The 21530-nt window shown below is 55.8% G+C and overlaps 1 long non-coding RNA gene across 1 annotated transcript; it reads left to right on the top strand.

Annotated features, from left to right (window-relative positions):
* The first annotated feature begins 242 nt into the window (after positions 1 to 242).
* On the top strand, positions 243 to 1860 carry LOC119872686. The gene is made up of 4 exons (XR_005361683.1): positions 243 to 454; positions 806 to 924; positions 1423 to 1507; positions 1641 to 1860. It is a non-coding gene; the product is annotated as an uncharacterized LOC119872686 (long non-coding RNA).
* The last annotated feature ends 19670 nt before the right edge of the window (positions 1861 to 21530 follow it).

Below are 21530 nucleotides of genomic sequence, written 5' to 3'. Positions count from 1 at the left end.
ATATTCAGCGAGTGCATCCCCATTGGAAAGACAAAAGGGGAAGCATTCCCGTGTGTCGCCTTGTGTGCTTGCTATAGAATGGCGTGGTCGGTGGGTTATTTTGGATCTGGATTGGTGTCAGTCTCAACAATATTTACACCACACAGCCTTGGTTTATGCACATCCTGCGTATTGGGCAACGTTAGTCCTGGAAAGAGACGAGGACGGCCTTGGTTGGGAAATGAGGCCCCTTGCAAGTGCTCCGTGCTGCGGAAGCATGAGCTCCCACCTTGTGACAGCATGAAGACATCCCGGGGCTCCTGTCACCCACCCCTTCGCTTTCCAGATGATCAAATAGAGATTTAGGGAGTTGAGGTGACTCTTTTCAAGGTCACACAGAGAACCAGTGGCCCAGAAAGGCTCGGAAAGCAGCCTCCTAAGTTCTGGCAAGCCCATCGGGCCGTCCTTCGCAGTGGTAAAGAGGGACTGAAAATGGGAAACAATCCAGGAATTTCTCAAAAATCCCGAAATCGTAGACAAGGGCCTTTGTCCAAACTGTTGGTTGGACCCTGTTGTTAGAATCAGAAGCCAGGGGATCCCTGGGTGGCACAGCGGTTTAGCGCCTGCCTTTGGCCCAGGGCGTGATCCTGGAGTCCTGGGATCGAGTCCTATGTCGGGCTCCTGGCATGGAGCCTGCTTCTCCCTCCTGTGTCTCTGCCTCTCTCTCTCTCTCTCTCTCTCTCTCTCTGTCTATCATAAATAAATAAATCTTTAAAAAAAAAAAAAGAATCAGAAGCCATAAGGATGCTGCTTTTCGTATGAACAGGTAAGAGGAATGACAAGGGGACCTTGTCCTCAGCCACGCCCACTGACTGCACCTGACCTCTGTCGCCTTTTGGTGCTGCAGTATTCAGGCACTCTCCACTTGGGATACAGCTCCAATAGGTGAGTATGCGGGTGAGCAGACACTCAGAGGGCCAGGAACCCCCTTCCCGCATCTCGGCAGCTAGAGCAGGAGACCAGCGCTGTGGCCCTGGCACTTCTGACGCTCCTGCTGTGACTTCGCACCTGGACACAGCGACATTCACTTAACCGAGTGGCAGCCTCCTGGGGGGCTGCTGGGGATGCTGCTGGGGAGCTGCTGGGGATGCTGCTGGGGATGCTGTTGGGGATGCTGCTGGGGAGGCTGATGGGAGGCTGCTGGGGAGGCTGCTGGGGGGCTCCCGGGGTGGGGGGCTGCTGGGGATGCTGAGGAGGCTGCTGGGGGGGGGTTGCCAGGGGACTGCCTGGGGGGCTGCCAGGGGAGCTGCTGGGGATGCTGGGGAGGCTGCTGGGGAGGCTGCCAGGGAGGCTGAGGTCCTACCTCTTTGGGTTTCTCCCTGGTTTCTGGGGCTGGCTCTCCAATTCCCACCAGTCCTCTGAGCTATGATAGCCTTTCAACAGATCCGTTTTCTCCTTCACTGTTGGCCTTCCCCGCCTTGCAAACGAGCACCTAGCTTCCTGCCTTCTAAAGGAATGAATAGCCTACGTAAGTCCTGGCTTTAATGCTTTTCCTTAGCCCACTGTTCTGTTCATACGTGTCTCCCCATAAAGATCAGAGAGCCACTTGTCTTTGATGTCCGAACAAAATAAAGTTGGAGGCCATCCTTATGTTTCCCCAGGGCCTACAGCCTTACCCCAAGGAGAGAAACTGTAAAGGTCAGCACGTCTCCGTGTCCAGCTGGTCACCCAGGGGAGCCTGCAGAAGCTTATGTGGAGGGGCACCCAGGTGGTTCAGTGGTTGAGCGTCCATCTCTGGCTCAGGGCTTGATCCTGGGGTCCTGGGATCGGGTCCTACATCAGGCTCCCCACAGGGAGCCTGCTTCTCCCTTTGCCTGTGTCTCTGCCTCTCTCTGTGTGTCTCTCATGAATAAATAAAAATCTTAAAAAAAAAAAAAAGAAAAGAAAGAAAGAAAGAAACTTACATGCAAGGCCCCGCCCAAGTGCCCCGCCCTGCCGTCATTTGCCCCCATTGGTGGAGTGGCCAATGCTGGGCCTCAGGATGACCCACACAAGTTGAAGAGACCCACCTGCAGGCAGAGGGATGGTTAGTGCAGCTGCGTGTGAAACCAGGGAGAAGCTTAAGCCATCACCCCTCTCTGCCAGCTCCCGAGGAGCCCAAACCAGTCGCTAGTGGGTGTGTGAGGATGTGGTGCACAGAAGGGCACGTGGCCAGTAGGCACTGGGTGCCTGTGTCTTCCTCAAAGTCATATGTTGAAACCTCACCCCCACAGGATGCCGTGAGGAGGTGCGGACTTTGGGAGGCGAGTGGGACGAGATGGGGTCATGGGGATGGGGCCCCGGGCTGGGGGTAGTGCTGTTAGCAGAGATGCAAGGAAGCTTGCTTCCTCTGTGCTCTCTGTCCTGCAAGGACACGGCATGGAATGGTGGTGGACGGCACAGAAGAGGGCTTTCCGCAGAACCCTACCGTGTGGGCGCCCTGATCCTCCACCTCCAAGCTCCAGGCCCACGAGGTTGATAAGCCACCCAGGCTGTGACACTCTGCTCCCAAGAGTCGCAGTTCCTGTCCCCCTGTGGGAGCCTGAGGTGCCGGAGGAGCAGAGGGTAGCATCACAGGAGTGTAGCGACAGGAGACGGACAGACAGACACGTCGCTGTTGGTTTGGGCTGGCCTGTTTACGTAACTGAAAGTGAGATGTTTCCTCTATCTGAATGTGCCCAGTAAATGCACAGCAGCCCCTTAAGCTGGGGGGTCAGGGAAGGGAGCCTCCACAGAGGGGGGTGAAGGGCAGGGGGTGTGGAGCCCCTGCTAGCTGGCTCACTAGCACGTCCTGCCCTCTGAATGAGAAGCAGGTGACTTCAGGGGAAGTCACCGTGCAAGACAGCAGCCCCGCGGAGTGCCACAGCCACGGCCTTCTGTAGACCTAGGGGCACCACGGCTTTCCCTGGCTCTTTCTCTCGTACTCCCAGAGCCTGCGGAGGACGCGAGTAGAGGTCCCTGTGTCACAGGTCTAAACATAGAAATCAAGCTAACAGATTGTTACATAAACTATGTTCTAGTCTTCTTTTTTTTTTTTTTTACAATTTTTTTAAAGATTTAATTTTTTTATTTATTCATGACAGACACAGAGAGAGAGGCAGATAAATAGGCAGAGGGAGAAGCAGGCTCCCTACTGGGAGCCTGACGCAGGATTTGATCCCGGGACTCCAGGATCATGCCCTGAGCTGAAGACAGGCACTAAACCACTGAGCCACCCAGGCTCCCATGTTCTAGTCTTCTATCTCGGTGAGCATCCCTTCGGAAAGATCTAGAAAGCTGGATTCACTAGATGCTCCGGATCCTGGAGGTTCTGGTGGGGGGAGCAGGTCCACCGGCCCACAGCTGCGCCCTCTCTTCCACCCCCACTGCCACCAGCTGCTCCACCCCAAAGACTGAGAGGTCTCGTTTGTGAATGCCCCAATCTGGAGGTGTAAGTTCTTTCCATCCTCCCCAACAAACAGCCACCCCTGGGGAGACTCCTCCAGCACCCGGCCTTCAGAGTCCTGGGGAGGAGCGCCCAGGTGGCTCAGTGGTCAAGCATCTGCCTTCGGTCAGGTCATGATTCCAGGTCCTGAGATCGAGTCCCTCCATCGTGCTCATGGGGAACCTGCTTCTCCCTCTCCCCCCTGCTCATGCTCTCACTCTCTCTCTCTCAAAAAAATAAATAAAATCTTCAAAAAAAGAAAGAAGGAAAGTCCTGGGGAGAGGTACACTTGGTCCTGGAAGCAGGCTTGCAGCCATTCAGCCCATGAGCTGAGGGTCCCAGGTGCTCTGAGCATGCTCTGTCTAGAACGGGCGCAGGGTCCTTAGATTCCAGGCCCATGGGGGCCCCTGAACACCTGGGGCAGAGGCAAGAGTCTGCTCACCAGGCCAAAGGACTGTCCTGACAACGCTTCTCATCTCCTCAAGCCCCATTTCTAGGCTCAGGTTCTGAAATCATGATTCCCTTCCTGGCATGTGGGATGAGCCAGGCCTCCTCCGTCGCCTCCAGCCCCAGGGTGGTCTCTGTTGTGCCCAGGTAGGCGCAGGGGACCGAGCGAGGTGGGGCTGTCAGTGGGCAGCATCTGGACAGGGGGCCCAACCACATGTTATCAAAGTTGTGCAGCTGGATGACTCTCCCTGGCTCTCCTCGAACAGCTTTCCATGCCCGGCAGCCCCTGAGAAATGACCAGCTCCACATTCTGATTTAAGAAGAGGCTGTCCTTGTGCTTTACTTCTTTCAGCTTTCCTGCGGGAACTGGCAACTGGTGAGCCCTCATCATCAGATTATCCAAAGCAACTCAGATAATCACTGGGATAAGTAATGGGTACTGACCCCTCCTTCCCTCTCCTCCTTTTCCCCTCTGCCCTTCCCTCCTTCCTTTTCCATTGGAGGAAGAGAAGCAAAACAGAAGGAAAAAGGTAAATAATGTAGGTAACCATGATTATTTTAAATGTTATTGAGGGAACAGAGAGGTAAGACAGCAAGAAACCAATGTTGACTGAGCACCTAGTGTGCGGTGGGCAGGTGTTGTGCGAGCCCCCTCCAGCCCCGCCCCAAGCCCCCTGAGTATGGTCACACCTCCTCCCTGCTGCCCTGAGCCAGGCTGTGAGGTGGTGAGCAAGGTGGGGACCCAGGGCACAGGCTGGGAGGCTTGGAACCCTCAAAGCTCTGTACGGAGGAGGGAGGGAGACAGTGGAGCTCGGTGACCCCGACCCTGCATGTTGTGCCCCCTTCTTTCTTGCCTTGCTGCCCCTACCTGCCCCCTGCAGCTTGCTGTCCCGCCCCCGTCCTAGGGCTGGGTTACCCCGGCCATGAGGAAAGGGAAATGCACTATGCGAGGCACAATGCCCTTCCCACAGGAATGACGCTGAAATGGCAAAGTAAAAAGCCATTTCCATCAAAGCAGGCACTCCGGCTGTGTGCTGCCATTCCCAGATCTGGAGAAAGGCCCAGAAGGCCCGCTGGGCAGGGGTAGGCCACGCACGGAATCGGAGCGCTGTGTGGCAGGACAGAGGCAGGCTGAGCTTTGTGTCAGCGGAGCCCTATGAGGACAGACGGTCCTGTCCTCCCTCTGGGGGTCGACACATTGGCCCCCTCGCCCTGCCGCCTTGACCTCAGGGTCCTGCAGAGCACTGCCTGGGTGCCTGGTGGCTCTGAGGCCACCGCTGGGGACTGGAGGATTCGCTCCATGAGCCTCCTTTTCCAGGAGGCCTGCAGTCAGGCTGAGGCCTGGGCCTAGGGCTCTAGGGGTCACACGCAGCAGCATAGGGTGCCTCATCCAGGGGAGGGGGGCGGAGTCCACAACTGTGGGATCTGGCTCTTTCTGGGGGATGGGTGGAGGGGAGCGGGCCTCGGGGTGGAGCTCCAGTGGCTGAGGCCTGGCATAAGTAGGCCCAGCAGTGGGGTCCCTGCGCAGCAGCTGGAGCAGCGTGGCACAGCGCGGCTTGGGATTGTTGCTGCCTTCCTGGCTTCCAGGCCATGGAGGATTTGACAAGGGCAGCCCTCATGTACCCTTGACTGCCACCTGCTGGGAAATGGCTATGGCACAGAAATCCAGCGTCTATCACAACAGAGGTGCAGATCTGTCTAGGGTGTGGATAGCGCCTCTTCAGAAGTGGCGGCGTTGTGCAGTACGCAACCCGCACAACCGATTCTGGGGACTCTGCAAGCCAGACTCTGCGGCTCTTGTGGAGATAACTTACTTGCTTTGATAAATGCCTTCTCTACTTCAGCTACCCGGGCGGGTTCTGGTGTTTGACTAAGAATCTCAACAGATACAAATAGGGATAAGGAGATGTGCCTCGTAGGGTTCAAACCTAGTGGACCCACAGATGTGAGAGTCCTCTGAGAAAATATAAAACCCTTCATGGGACTCAGAGGGTTTGTGCTGAATGTCTTAATTTGTAGAGGAACGCGGGAGAGGGTCTGATGCACTCTATCTTCCGTCCTTATTCCCGAAACCTCCTTGTTTATGCTTTTGCATTTGTTGTCAAGGTCAAGGGTCATGGTTACAAGGAGGGCTCACAAGGATAACGACAACAGAGGGCATTATAAATACTCCAGTAGGGAGGCCTGTGGGGACAGTGGCCTGACTGGGTCTCGTCCATGCGCTGCCGGGTCTCCCTTTGTTACAGAGGGATGACATCAGCCTGTGTATTGTCTGTCTGATGACTCCATGCGAGCGTGCGAGTATGCGTGCATGTGTGCATGTGTACATGCATGTGTGAGTGCCTGGTTCTGGCTGCAGATCAAGGGATCAGTTTCCAGGCTTTCCAGGATGGTCCAGCTCGGAGATGTTTTATTTGTCATTTCTGGGTTCATAGTGTCTGGTTTAGGCCACATGGGCTCCGCTCCTTGGGGTCACCACAGCCCCTGTCCAGGATGTGGTAAGGGGGGGAATGAGCCAAGGCTCCCCGGGGAGGCCTCCCCCATCAATTGCTGGAAATGCATGTTTGACTCAGTTCTCAGCAGCGCTTCCCAGCTGAAAGGAGGGAAAGAGGCTATTGGCTTGCTTCCTGCCCCCTCAAGCCTGCACTCCCACTCCTGAACCCCCTTGCCTGCACCCCCACTCCTGCACACCCCCACTCCTGCACATCCCTGAAGGGGAGGAGAGAGGGGAGTCCAGACAGACCGGTAAGTGCCCCCTGGCATGATTTCCAGGCTGTCCATCTTGGTGGAGGCCCCATGGAGCTTTGCTCTGGGCTTTTCTTTCCACGCCGAGTGAGGAGCAGGGGGCTGCGGAGGCCGGAAGAGGGAGCCGGTGAGTCACATTCGCCTCTGTGGCTCCCCTGGGTGTGAACCGAGGGGAAGGAAGACATGACTGGGGCTGCATCCTGCAGGACAGCCAGGGTCGGAAGGGGCACCAGGAGAAGGGGAGAGGGTGACACGGGTGCAGGGCAGTAGGGGCAGGTGTTGGGAAGTAGGCCACTGGGTGTAAACATCTTTGGTTCCAGAATTTGTCCCAGGTCCCCGGAGGAGCCTCAGACCCTGTGCATGCAGGTGGCATTTCCCCTCCTGTCGGGCCTCCTGACCCCCCCTCCCTTGAGGAGTCCTGTGGCCCCGAGGCCCTGTTTCCCTCGTGAAGCCCTCACTGGCTTTGGGAAGGGCAAGTACACACAAGGGGAGCACAGAGCTGTGCCTGCTCCTGGAAGCGCCTGCGTGTCCACTCGGCAGCAGGCCCAGAAGACCCTCTGGGAGGAGGAGCTGCCAAGGTCCCAGGACGGAGGAATGGGGTCTGGGGAGAGGGCTGCCGGCCGGCCAAAGCCAAGGCGCTGGGGCCCTGCGAGCAGTGGAGCCCCAGGTTCTCCTCTGGAAGAGTGGGCCCTGAGGGCACATGAAGGCCTCCGGAGACTTTTAAGTCCCATCTGTTGACTTCTGTTCTGTCATATGATCAGGGTCTCAAAAGAAGTCAGGGCCTCTTCCACGTAGAGTCCTGGCTTCTCTGGCCCCGTGTCACTGTTGGTCACGGGAAGAGGGGTCGTGGGGGGAGGGCATGCAGCCCGGGGCCACCGAACCGGGTTTTGTGAACTTGTCCCAGCTCATCTTTCTCCCTTGTCACCACCCCCTCCTGGGCATAGTCCTTCCGCAGCCTAGCGAGGATATACGTTTGCCCTTTCACCAGGTGGAAAGGACCCACGGGTCAGAACTTCTCTGTATAGGACTCTCCTCTCGGCATTCTAGAAAGGCCGTGTTGAACCCCTCCAATAACTGGGAGCTCACGGCCTCACAAGGGACCTCGGTCCTCTTGCAGATGACGGTAGATGCTAGAAGTTACTGTCCCGGGCTCGGACATCCAGCTACTCCTGGAATCTCTCTCCTGCTCCGAATCGGCAAGACTTTCAGTAAAATCCTCCCTCTCCCTGAGGGAGCTTTAGGAGTCCCAAGGTCTGTTCTAACGTTTCTCTCAAGCCTTCCTCCCCAGGTTAGGACTCACGTGGTTCTCAGTCCTCAGTGGCCTCATTCTCCAACCTTAGGGTCCGAGGGAGCAGGCCGTGCCTGGCAGGGCTCCACGGAACATACCACCCAGCCAGACTAGTGGACATTTCACTCACCTGAGTTTAGGAGCCCCCTGGGCTCAGGGCCATACCTACCCTCTCCTCATGTTTGCCTCCAGCCTTTAGTGGACACCAACCCCCAGAATGAGGACCCAGGGAGCCGAGGACTCTGGAGCTGAGTGACATCTTGACCTGGCCTTGTGTTTCCTGCACTGGGCCATGAGAACCCCCAAGCCCTCAGCCATGAGCTTGGGCCTCTCAAAGCTCAGGGTATCCAGGGAACATTCTGCTTTTACTAAAAGATTCTTGGGAAAAGACAAGTTACGGAACTAGCAAGTAGTTCCAGATGATTATTTTCATATTAAGACAGAGGCATATAGATATTGTGTGGAATGTAGATGCATGAATCTCAAAGCCAAAACCTGCAACTACAGAATTTTACACTACAGGAAGGTTGTTTCAGGCAATTTTTTTTTTTAAAGTTCAGTCTCCATTCCCCAACTGACTGACCCTCCCCACCCCACCCGCTGCCATTGCAGAAGGGTGTTTGGGTGGGAAACTTGGAGCTGCTGTGGTGTACTCACTTCCCATTGTTACCAGAGGTGAGAAAGTGGGGACCAGGGTAGGGGAGTGAAGAGCCCGAGGTGGCACAGCATGGAGGAGTCTGGAGACCCCCATCAGTTCGTTCCTCTGTATGAAGAAATGCTGCATGTGGTTTATCAGAAAGCTTGCCATGGCAAGAAAGGGGATTGCACACAAAAAAGGGGATGTACACATGAGGAGAACCCTGGGTTATCCAAAAAACGCAGTGCAAAAAACTATTTTATTCCAAGAGTCTGTGCTCTGGCTTAAGCACAGAAGGGGCTCAGGTGAAAAGGGAGAAGTCCAGCTCCCCTGCCAGGAAACCAGAGAAAGGCGGCAAGGAAGGCAGGTGCAACAGGACCAGCGGGAGGCCGCTATGAACACCATGGTGGGGAACTCGTAGGTCTGGCGGTGTTGCAATGGTCACCCACCCCATGACTTCTTGCTCACACACCACAGACCTGCATGCGCACACATGCACACACATACATTTTGCACTCAGGCTCACAGATGCCCAAAAACTTCTGATCAAACAGTGCCTTGCACATCTGGAAGGTGGGAGACACTGAGGAATTAAGTTCGGGCCTCCCCACTCGGAACCACCACCGACACCTGACATAAGCTTTAGGATGAGGACGTCAACCTGAACCAGCAAATGCAATAAGCAAGGCTTTCTCTTCCTCACATCACTGCCCTTCCAATGACTAATTAAGGGTCAAAGGTTTGTGGTGTGGCTCTTTTTTTGTTTTTGTTTTTGTTTTTCCTAAAGATGTCTTTGGCATCATTGTAAGTGCATGACATCCAATCATCAAATCGTTTTTTTTTGTTTTGTTTTGTTTTTCTGTGAACGCCTAGCCATTGACTTGTTATTGGTCACCTCTCACAGAAGTGCAACTCTCAATAATTTCATCAAGTCAATTAATACTGTTTAATAAATAGGCCAGAAAACTTAGCTGAGAATTTTTCTCGGTGGGGTGCAGTGTGCGACCAGAGTTATGGAAGATCGTCCTTTGAATCATTAAGGCAAACTCTGTTGTGTCATTTTACAGAAAGCAATCACATTTTTAAAAAAAATTATAAATAGGAAAACTTCCAAAGTTTTCCTACAGATAGACAACAGGGAAATTGAAGCACCAAAGGAAAAAGGGGGTGGGGGGAGGAAAAAGGAAAGAAAGAGAAACAAAAAGAACCAAAACAAAACACAACCACCCCACCCCCCACAACCCATTTGCATCGAGTTCTTCTCCATCATACAGTTCTCAAGATCTTGGGATATTTTACAATGTACAACTCCACACTGCAGCCAAGTGAGAAAACAAAAAGAACCAGTTGCCTGAAAAACTGAGTTTATAAGAAGTCATTACCTTTACAAAGTAAAAACAAAAGCCCCAACACTACTGGATTCCAATGTGTTCATTTTTCCATGTTTTCTTTTTAAAGTGTGGGTCAGCCCCAATCCCTTGGCCGATGGAGGGGAACGTGGGCATGTTGGCGGATGGGTCCCAGAAGCAAGTGTCAGAGACGGGCATCAAAGAGGCGGCTGCCCAGAACGATGGCATCTGAAGACAAGAGGGTGTCAGAAGCAATTCCCTCTGGATGAAATGGCATCTGGTGGGCTGCCGAGTCAGCGTTCTCCTCTGGGGAGCTGGGAGGGGGACAGAGTCTGTGGTCTTCTCTGGCCTTTTTGTTTGTGTGTGTGTGTGTGTGTGTGTGTGTGTGTGTATGCGTGTTTGCTTGGGAAGAAGCCAAGGAGATACAAAGAGCAGAAGTCTCTTGTGCCCACAGCTCCTGGACTGGGGACCCTGGGCCTGGATTGGGGACACCGGGCTGCTGAGACACGAAGGCCAACTCAGCAAGAGAAGGGAGGGAGGGGCAGGAAAGGGGAGAGAACAGGAAGGCACAGGGCCAGGATAGCCTTCCTCCTCCTCAGAACCTGCCACCAGCTCAGGTACCAGGGAGAGTGCACGGGCAGCACTAATTCACAGCACCCTGCAAACCCACCCTGGAGCCAGGGCTCTGCCTCTTGCCACTGCCACTGCTGCCACCACTGCGGGAAGCCAAGCACCCCAGCTTCCTCCCCGATGGAGGAGGGAGGGGTTGAGGGTGCTCAAACAGAGCAAAGGAGGCAATCCCCAGCCATCCCAAAGCCTCGAGAAACCCACAACAAACATAAACCCTGGCGAACCAGGTGTTTTGTCTGTTTCCAGGAATCAGGGTGGAGGGGGCCATCCGTAGGTGGCGCCCATTCCCTTCTATTCTGGCCCCAGGAGCCCCAGGAGTCCCAGCTGCACAGCCCTCAAGGAGGGCGGGTGTCATTCCCAGGGCCCCGACACACACAGAGGTGGGGAGAATCCGGACTTCCCCAAAGCTGCTCTGGATGAGCCACACCTGGGCTCCTCTGTGTCACCACTCCCCCCTCTAGTCTGGCCAGGTTGCCCACCTGTGCTAACAGAGAGGTGGATGTGATAAAACCAAATGCAGTGAGACAGACGTTTTCACCAGGCCTCAGGAGCACAAAGCTCCTACCTTCTCAGGGACTCCTTGTGGAGTGACTGGTATGTCAGGTGTGGGTGGGTTCGATGGGAGGGGAATGGAATTAGCAGCCCTCCTTCCTAGCAGGGTGGGAGGGTTGGTGGGGGGAGGGGGCCCTGGCCTGTCTGAGGTCATGGGACGTGAGGGAGGGACTGGTGGGTGGGACTCCAGGAGGAGGCATCCCTGCCAACAGGGCATTTCCCATGAGGATCCCGGGATGGCTGGAGACTAGAAAAGTGACCCAGCAGAGTGGGATCGGTAGGGATTGTGCCACAGGGCTGCGGCTCAGGGAGGGGGCGCACCTCACCCCTGCTCCAGGCCATGTGCCTGCAGCCAAGCTCCCTCCCTCCGTTTAGCCCCCTCCCCCTGCAGCTCCACAGTGCTCCTGGGCACCTGGGCTGTGGCCTCCTGGCAGCACCGGCCCCTGTGAGTTTCTGTGTGACAGCAGAGAGCCAGCCAAGTGGAGGCCCTCTGGAGGAGGTGTCCCTGTCAGACACTGCCCGAGGGGGAGCAGGAGGCAGCAGGACGCCTGCCAATACCACTGTGGCTGATACTATACTTCCCACGTTTCCTCTGTAATTTGAAGGAAAAAGTTCAGAGCCCTGGGTAGGGGCGCAGGGGAGGCCTGGCGGACAGGGGCCAGGGCCGCTGGTGAGGTGCACCGGGACCTGCTAGTTGTCGGCTTCATGCAGACCACGTGGCTGAGGCTGGTGAGCCTGGGGAGGGCGAAGGCCAGCAGGCCGCCTGCGTTCCTCTTGGCCTCCAGCTGCACGCACCCAACAGCTTCACCTGCTGTCTCCTCGAACTGCCACTCGAGCTCCTGCAGGCTCAGCACACCCTTGGGCGCCGCCAGGAAGTGCTTGGCAGGGCTGGGGTCCAGGAGGCGCAGGGCTGCCCTGCCCAGGTGGCCACCCACCTCGTCTAGCGCCATGAAGGTTGCCCTCTCGGGCACCAGGCCCAGGGGCCGGAAGAGCAGGCTGGCGGCCCTCTAGGCAGTGGGCTTGCGACCACGGCAGGCGCTTGATGTGGCGGCGCAGGTGGTCAGAGCACGTGAAGCTCTTGTAGCAGAACTCGCACTGGTAGGGCCGCATACCTGTGTGGATGCGCATGTGGTTCTTGAGGTCGTACTTGTGCACGAACTTGGTGTTGCAATGGATGCACAGGTAGGGCCGCTCCCCCGTGTGCTTCTGGATGTGGATTTTCAGCTTGTCCTGCCTGCAACACACAGCCTACAGTCAGTGCCTGCGGAAGGCTAGGGGCCGCCCCTCTGCCTCCTCCCCGCCTACCACCTACCCTGCCCTTACCCTGGAACCTGTTGCAGCTCACCTCGGCCGCAGCGTCCAGCTCCAGGAATGGGAGCCAGGCCAGGACTGACTTGTACCGCCTGCCTCCCGGCAACAGTCTTCCTGCCCATTGGCCCCTTGCTCCCGGCCACCCCACTCCACCTGGCCCCATCCCATCCTGGCCCCCCGGCTGTTGAGATCTGTCTGTCCTCAGCACTAATCTGGGAGCCTATGGAAGCCAGGCACACCTCGCTCAAGTCTCCTGTTCTATGGTTTCTCAACCCGAGCTGTGGGTTCTTCCCTTTGTCTGCAGAGAATTTCAGGGTTTACAAAAGAGTCAGGTGCGACAAGAATGCAGCCTAATCTAGGGCAAAGCTTTTCAGGATTTAAGTGCTATTATTCAGAGGGAAGGTATGGTGTAAAGGTGAGGCTCCCATGGAGCTTTCAGGGCCTCTGCTCCAGCGGCAGAGCTACCTCGCACGTGCTGAATGACCACAGGCAAGTGACTTAACCTCTCTGCACAGAGCTGAATTTAGCATTAGACATCTGTTCCTATTGTCCGGGGCTGATGCAGAGAAGCTGGTGGGTTCGTGTCAAACTAGATTCAACACGCTTCCTGGTGATCCTGAAAGGAAAACTGACATCACAGGGTTGCCTTCCTAAAGACTGAGCACTATACATGCCGGGTAAAGGAGCCTTCCAGGCTGGCTGAGGTGGAGTCACACCTGCCACAAAACCCTCCTCTCAGGGCTCCCTCTGCAGCCCTCCCAAACCAGGCCTCGCAGGCCAGCAAGCTCTGTGTCCCGTCTCCCACCTCCTCCCCGCAGGTAGAGCATCTGCCTGTCATTTTCTGCTGGGATTTGAGGTCGGAGAGGATGAGGAGCCCAGGCATCTGCCCTAAAATGGCCAGATTTAATCCGTGCTCCCATATAATCCTGGGGCCTGGGGCTGAGGAGCAGTTCCTGCTCTTCTGGCATCTCCCAGCCGCTAGAGGTCTCACTGGCTCTCATTCCTGGACGGTTCCCTAGGGCCGGCTGGAGGGAAAAGGAGGTTCTCCTATACACTGGTGGGGCGGTGGGGGGAGGCACTCCTTCCTCCTGGGCTCCCAGGAAGGCACAAGGGCACTGGAAGATGGAGATAGGGTGGGAAGTAGGACGGGCAAGGAGGAGGAAGTGAATGCTGCTGTCTGAAGCCAGTGGGTGTCCCCACACACCAGACCCCCCTCCTCTGGTCCACACTCCCTGTCCCCGCTCCTCCCACAACCCCCCAGCTGCGCCTAGGCTGCGCAGTGCCCTGCTGTGACACCCCATGCTCCCTTCCCCAGCCAGCATACAGTCCTTGTGGTATCTATAACCCCCATTCCATCCCAGTGATGGGGGGTTTGAACGGGAGGCAGCCTTAGAGAGCATCCGGGCGGGTGGGTCCCAAACTTGAGCGGGCATGAGAAGGGCCTGATGAAGCAGCACGCTGGGCCCCACTCCCAGAGACCCTGACTCAGGTGGTGGGAGGTGCAGGTGGGAGAGGGAAGAGAACCTGCATTCCTAACACGTCGATCATGCACCACTCTAAGAACCACCTTTGCTGGCAGGCAAACCAGGGTCCCGGGAGGGGAACTGGCCAAGGTCACCCAAGGGGAGTCAAGGCAGAGCTGAGACTAGAACTCGGGCCTCATTCTGTAACACTGTAGAAGAGGGATGTGTAGTGCCATTTGTAGCTCAAGAGCAGTGCTGCTTAGTCGTGAGGGATCTTCAAGGCTCTTGGGGAAATGCTGATGCTAAGTGGTCAGCTGGGGGCACTTGCTGGCTGTGGGACTTGCATCCTCCCTAGGGCCTGGTGGAGGGTTCAGTGTGGAGGCATCAGTGGACATTAAGTATATCACCTCATTCAATCCTCCCATGACCTAATAAGATGGATATTTTTTCAAAATCACTATTGCACACAATTAGTAATATTGCTGTTGAGGGCCACCCTCAACTAATGGACAATGCAAATGGTAAAGCTTCAGATCTTACAGGCCTACTATAAATATCTGGCACTCCTCCCAAGCTTTTCATGAGAACATGCAAAATAAGTCACATTTTAGCAGCACTTAACTGAAGTGTGTAAGAAGTGCTGAGAAGGTGGCTATCACTTCCTTTTATTGAGCATCTGCTATGGGCAGATAAATACACTGCTTCAATGACCCTGGAAAGGTTGTTACTCAGAGGCAAGTTATGGTGTAGGGGTGGGGCCACCACTGGGAGTCTGGGAGCCCTTACTGTAGCTGCAGACCCACCTCTAACTTCCTGGGTAACCTTAGGCAAGGTACTTAATTTCTCTGTGCAGAACTGAACCTAGGGCCAGACATCAGTTCCTATTTCCAGGACTTGACGAGAGAATCTAGATTCAGATGAGTTAGATTCCACATCCTTAGAATAATTTCCTCACTTAGAGGAAATGTTGAGGCTCAGAGCAATCAAGCAGCTTTCCCAGAGGTATCCAAGGGATACCCACAAGGGGCAATGGGGCCTGGGGAGCAATCTGGAGTGTGGTTTATTCGCAAACTATTCTGAGGCTGAGAAAGGTAGATATTCAAACCAGGGATCCCCTGCCTGTGGCCTATGAGGGCTGCCTCAGAAAGTGCAGACCAGAACCATCAAAACAGCGCGTTTGCAGGAGGAGCTTTCAGCGTCTGGGGCCAGAAGACTGGGGCATACTGTGGGAGGAGCTCAGCCCTGGGCAGGAGCCTGCTGTCCCTAACAGAGACATTAGGGTCTTTGGTGGGAGCAGCCTGGAGGGTTAGTAGAGCTACAAAGCCCATGGTAAGTCAGTCCTGCGAAAAAACCGTAGAGATCATCGAGTCTACCGGGATCACATTAATATGCTCCGATTCACAGTCTGGGCCAAGGGCCTAGTCACCTGCATTGTTAGCAATACCCTTACCAGGACCTTGAAAATCCTGATTTCATTCAACTCCTTAAAACTCTCCAGATGAGAAAAGGAAGGACAGAGAGGGAGGGGCTGTCTCAGGTCTCACCTCCTTCTCACTCCTGTCATGACCTGGGCATGTGGATATAATGCACAAGTGCATTAGGAGAGTCTGGCCTGGAGGCCAGGCATACTCCAAGAACTGGGCCAGATCCCTGGGTGCCCTGGGCCTCAGTTTCCTGACCTGTAAATTGGGGGGCTGGGCTGCGCCGCTTTGACCAGCAGTGTTCTGTGAGTGTTTGTGTCGGGGTAATGGGCTTCCACTGAGTCTCCTTCTGGCTAGTTGTCTTCATGTATTATGGCCATTCTACCCCCCACTTCCTCACGAATCTGCCTGGTGTGTGGAGGAGGCATGAGTTTAGATGGAAAATGTCCTAGCTTGAATCTCAGGAGCTGAATCTTTCGTCACTTCCATTCGGGACTGGACATCCACTGGTCCCACAAAAAGTCTCCAAGGCTGCCCCCTGTGTGATGTGCTAACTTCGTCATTGGCGTGGTTGGAAGGCCCTTACAAGCTAACCCTTCCAGTGACTAAATGAGTAAGTTGAGGGGACCTCCGGGGACTGTAGTCAACACTACTGCATTACTTGAAAGCGGCCAGGAAAGTAGATCCGCGTGTTCTTGCCCCACACACCAGTTCTTGGAGTTAAGTATCTGAGGTGATAGATGTGTGAATGGTGCACCACCTCGTTAGCGTGGCATCATGACTTCTACACCTTAAACTTCTATGTGCTTTGTGAATTATAGCTCAATGAAGCTGGAAAAAAAAGGTCACCCCCCCCCCCCTTGCTAGCCCACACCCCCACAGTACTGCCCCTGAGCCCAGCATGGGTCCGCTGTTCCCCTCGTGGGCCATGCTCCAGTCACAGCTCTGTCTCTGAACACTTGCTGACCTGAGCTGGGCTTCCAGAACTTCCTTCCTCCAGGGCAGAGCCTGCCATGTTATGAAGCAGATGCCTCCGTCCCGGTCTGTGCAGATCTTGTGTTTGGACTCCAGTGCTCCATCTCTGGGGTCCCACAAGGGCCCAAGCCCAGGTGCCAGCATGTGTGCTCCTTCCTCCCCAGCTGTGAACCCCTGTTCCACCCCCGCCTCCTCCCTGCACCTCTTTCTCAGTTTACTTTTGCCAACTGCACTGCCTGAAATGTCTCCCACTCCTCATCCTCCACCCCTTACCCTTCAAGGTCAAATTCAAGGGCACTCCTCTATAGACCTTTCCCTGTCTGCCCGCATCTTATCTTTTGCTCTCACCTTCCAGAGCACCCAGGTCCTGAATACTGCCCCCTAAGCTAGGTTACTGGGGGGCAAGGAGGGAGCAACAGAAGACAATGTGTCACAGCATCCCCTTCTCCTGTCCCCAAAGGACCCCGGGGGTGTCGGCATTGTCCCACCCCCCCCCATTGGGCATGAGCTCTGGGAGCCAAGCCTCTGCAGCGGCATCGTCTGTGGCCCCTGCTCCAGCCCATGGGCACTCTTGGTGGCTGGGGATATTGCACAGAGGCTGCCTCTGCCACTCTTATTTCCCGTGCATGCTATTTCCAGGGCAGGGGCCATCACACATGCTGTTCCCCTTAGCTGCCCCGAGTCCCTGCAGAGCCACTGCCCTGCCCCTGGTTCCTGCAGCCCTGTCTCCTTGGAAGCCTGGGCAGCAGGGCAATGTAGGAGGAGACCGGCCCCAACTGCCGCAGATAAGGAGCCACGGCTCTCAGTACTAATCATGAGTGGGGTGAGGCGCTGGCTGTCCCCCAGGCAGTCACACCTTATCTCACCTGAGCCCATGGAGTTGGCCCATCATTGTCATGAGGAAATGGGGACAGAGAGGCTGCATAATGTGTCCAAAGCTTCTCTTGACCTTGGGCAATATATGGATGGAGTCATGGGCCTGGGAACAGCCATAAGAAGTACCTCCTCGGGATCCCTGGGTGGCGCAGCGGTTTGGCGCCTGCCTTTGGCCCAGGGCGCGATCCTGGAGACCCGGGATCGAATCCCACGTCGGGCTCCCGGTGCATGGAGCCTGCTTCTCCCTCTGCCTATGTCTCTGCCTCTCTCTCTCTCTCTCTCTCTCTCTCTCTCTCTGTGTGACTATCATAAATAAAAATAAAAAATTAAAAAAAAAAAAAGAGGCACCTCCTCCAAGCCCTGCACATTACAGGTGGGGACCTGAGGTTCAGAGAGGTAAGGAGGCCAACGTCACACCAGGCCCCAAACCTGGGTGTCCTGATTAACCCTCTGGTGCTCCTTCCAAGGTGCCAATGTCCACCGAGCCGGCCACTGGCTTACTCAGCCCTCACTCAGTCTGCGGCTCCAAAAGTACCAGACCTGCTTGGATGAGAGCCTGTTAGATGCTTCTGCATTCCCCATGATTAGTGCGCCACACAGAGCGTGCAGTGGGGGCACACAGCACCTTGGTCAACTGACCAATGACCCACAGTGCAGGATCAGTTCTCAGAACTCCCCAGTGCGCTCTGATTTACCCTGGTTCCCTTGTCTGCCATTCGCCTCGACTCTGCACTAGGGACGAGCCCAGGCTGCACATGCCCAAGCCTGGATCTGCATTCCCCCTTCTGGCCCAGGGAGCTCATTGTGGGAAAGATGTGCCAGTCCGTGTGAGCTCATCCCCGCCCCCCCACCCCGAGTAAAGGAGAGGGCTGCGGGGTCCTGCCTGGGGTCCCCAGCTTCCACTAGGGCTCCCAATCCTGCGAACACCTTCCTAGCACCATCTGCCCACACTCCTTGGGATAACCTGATGGTCTGAGACAAACCCTCTCCCAGGTGCCACTGCTAATGACATTGCATTATCTTAATAAAGTCCCTGGGGCTGCCAGGAGTGGGAGGGCCAACAGGAAAACACAGGCAACAGGCAGCAGCTGGGCTCTTGGGCTGGTCTAGACAGCAGACCACTGCGGGCTCCTGGAGCAACCAGCACGGGGCTCACACTGGTAGCAGGTGTTGGAGGCGAAGCCTTAAGACTTAATGGGGTGGAGGCCCACTGGAGAATGGTAAGGTCCCAGAGAGGGAGGCCCAGGATGCCAGAGGACTCCAAGCCATTGTGGGGTGACCAGAGCTAGGAGGGGACAGCATGGGGCCACAGAAATGCAGTCTGGCTGAGGTCTTTGAGGGCCTGCCTCAGTCCAGGGGTGTTCTCTACCTGGAACAGTCAGCGGTAGGACAATGGTCCCCAGGGCTGAGTGATGTCCAGTGCCATCTCAGAGGTGAGGGTCTGATGCCAAAGAGGGAGCAGCACCATGGTGGAGAAGGCCCTCCTCTCTCTTCTTAGAGAACCATGGAATGAGAGCTACAGGCAGGGCTTTTGGGGCAGAATGGGCTCTGTAGGGAGGACCCCCAACCCCTCCACCACTGCTGCCAAAGTGGTCAGCCAGGATGGCCCCACCGGGCATGGACATGCAGGGAGTTGGCATCTGAGGCCCTAACTCAGAGCCTGAGCCAAAAGGCCACTTCACAGGAGAAGGGTGGGCTGCTCTGACTTCCCCCGGGGTGATGGCAGGTGGGGTCAGCATCAAGGAGAGGGGAAGACAGGCCTGACCCGAGAGCAGAAGCTCAGCTGTGTTTAAGGAAAGAAAGGGAAACTAGTGTCCAAGAAGAGGCATTGAGGGCAGCGGGTCCCATCTCCCTGAGCCTCTGGGGGGGCAGGTCCCCAGGAGCGGTGTGGGCCTCTCAAGGGAGGCTGGGAGTTCAGAGTCAAGGAGGCAGCAGGGAGGGCGGGGAGGTGTTCTGGGTGGTGGTGCAGGAAGTCAGCCACCCAGAAGGTCCCCATGGAAAGGTGCAAGGGGACTCAACCCCTGGGGGTGAGGTATGAGAAACCCAACAAGGACAGGCCAGGGGACAGAAAGAATCCTTGCAGGGCGGCTCTCGGAGGAGGCAAGAGGGAAGCATGGGGCTGGCTGCCCTGCAGAATGTGACAGGGAGGGCTGGAGGCAGACAGTCGCAGCAGCCCATGGTGCCGGTGCCAGTGTCGGTACTGGGATCAAGTTCCCAGAGTCCCTTGTGTGAGGAGGCCAGAAGAAGGTCCAGCCTCCCCCCACTTTGGGGTGCCTATGCTTCTGGGAAACAGGTGGGGGGGGCAAGAGCAACTCTGATTTCTCTCAGCTGGGTCAGGGTCCAGTGGGAACTGGGTGAGGGGAGGCACTGAAGGGGGCGGGAATACAGCTGCTTCAGGCAGGGGTGAGGGGCAGATGGCTGTCACTGACATGAGCAGGAGCAACCAGGAGAGGGAGGGCAGATGCCGCCTGAACTACCCCACAGGCTGATCTGGAGGGAGGGCTGGGAGGCTGCAGGCACAGAGGCGCTCCCCCTACATTATCATCAGGAATGTGCTGGGGCTCAGCGGTTTAGCACCTGCCTTTGGCTCAGGGCGTGATCCTGGAGTCCCTGGATGAGTCCCACATTGGACTCCCCATAGGGAGCCTGCTTCTCCCTCTGCTTGTGGCTCTGCCTCTCTCTGTGTGTCTCTCATGAATAAATAAACAAAATCCTTAAAAAAAAAAAAAAAAAAAAAGGGAATGTGCTGGGAGGTCTGCCCAATCCAGGAGGTCTGCTCACAGGACGTTCTTGTGTCAGGAGAAGTCTGTTTTGAGCACTCTCCCTAGGGAAGGCAGGGCCCACGGACTAGGGTAGCCTGCACAGAAGGCTGTTGGTGGGAAAGCCCTGAAGGGAAGGGATCCAGGGTGCTGGGCATCCCCCTGAAGCCCCAGGCAGGCCTGGAACCCTCTGAAGGCAGAGGTGTCCCGGAGTCGGCCATCTGGGGAGGGAACAGGTATGGGAAATTAGGGGCGTGGACCCCGGCTGGTAGGAGGAGGGGGTGCTCTGGCTGACCTGGGGCCTGGCTTTGCTGGATCTGGCCTGTGCAGAGTGTTCCTTGTCTTTGCAGTCATTCCCGGGGGACAGGGCTGGGAGTCACAGGCTGGAGATGGGTGAACGGTACTCAAACGTGGCTCATGCCCTCGTTTATCTCCCTAATATCATCACTGTGCTTCTGTCACACCCTGTTCAGTTTTCTGGCCTGGCCTGCGGGGCTCAGGTGAATTCAGGAGAAGGCGGTGCCGGTGGTAGTGGTGGGGGGTCATTGGCGTGGCAGGGCCACCTCATGTCCCAGTGGAGGTGAATCCCAGAACCTAGGGTCTGGCTGCTATGAGGCAATAACAGGAGCAGAGTGCCCTGAGGTCAGCACTGTGGGAAAGAAGGGGACAAACCTGGGTTGTGGGGGGCCCTGCCCCCCTGTACCTGGAGACTCCCTCTGCTGTCAGCCCAAAGCATCTGGGGGATACTCTGTTTGGGGTTTCCCCTCTCAGAAAGAGCTGTGGCCCCAAGGCCACCTTTGAAACCATCAGTTTCAGGGGAGCCTGCAGAGCTACTCTAGCAATGCCACTGTCACTGGAACAGATCTCTGATACCCTTCTCTGGAAACTTCAAATAGAGCTTTGAAGCCACCCAAGATTGTGGGTCTCATTACTTCATAGTATAGACTCATCTTATGTTTTTCCCCCCCAAAAAAAGTACTGTCCCTGATTTGCTATTCAGCTTGACTCAAAAAAAGTGTCACTCCATCCTCAAAGGCCAAAGCTTGGGCCCACCAAGGAAAATCAAAAGAATGAGTTCGCAGCAATTCCCAAAGAGAACTTTCCAAGAGGATGTGAAGTCCTGGCAGCGTCACTGGCACAAGTGTGGGTCTCGAACCAAGTTCTTTGCCAGGGCCGGTGGCAATGTGGGGGAAGGAACCTGGCCTGGCAAGTCATGGTCTCAGGGCAGGTGTCCACCAGGCTCCGTCTACACAGAAATGACCGAGCCCTGATGCAACACCACTCACCAGAGCTTTCTCCTCTGTCGGAGTGGCTGGGAGGCTCGGCCTCACACCAGCGACCATAAACAGTACCAACAGACCGTATTTTCCAAAAATAAGGCCCAACAAAACCGAGCAGGGAAACAAAGCGGAGCCCACATTGTCCCACTAATCAGTCTGGAACCCAAGAGCTGCAGTGCAGGGAAGGCCCATAACACACGCTTGCTGATGGGCAAGGAGTCTGTGAAAGATGAAAGGTTTGCGATATACCGAGTTCAAATCTCAAATGTTATCACCACACCACACCGAGTCCACCCTCTTCCTAACACAGACATTCAAGGAGAAGAACATAAAAAGAGGATTGGATCTAAAGGAT

This window comes from Canis lupus, chromosome 7 (genome assembly GCF_011100685.1).
Source record: "Canis lupus familiaris isolate Mischka breed German Shepherd chromosome 7, alternate assembly UU_Cfam_GSD_1.0, whole genome shotgun sequence".
Lineage (NCBI taxonomy): Eukaryota > Metazoa > Chordata > Mammalia > Carnivora > Canidae > Canis > Canis lupus.
Note: the sequence above shows the minus strand (reverse complement) of the source record. Positions and strands in the feature narration are given on the sequence as shown.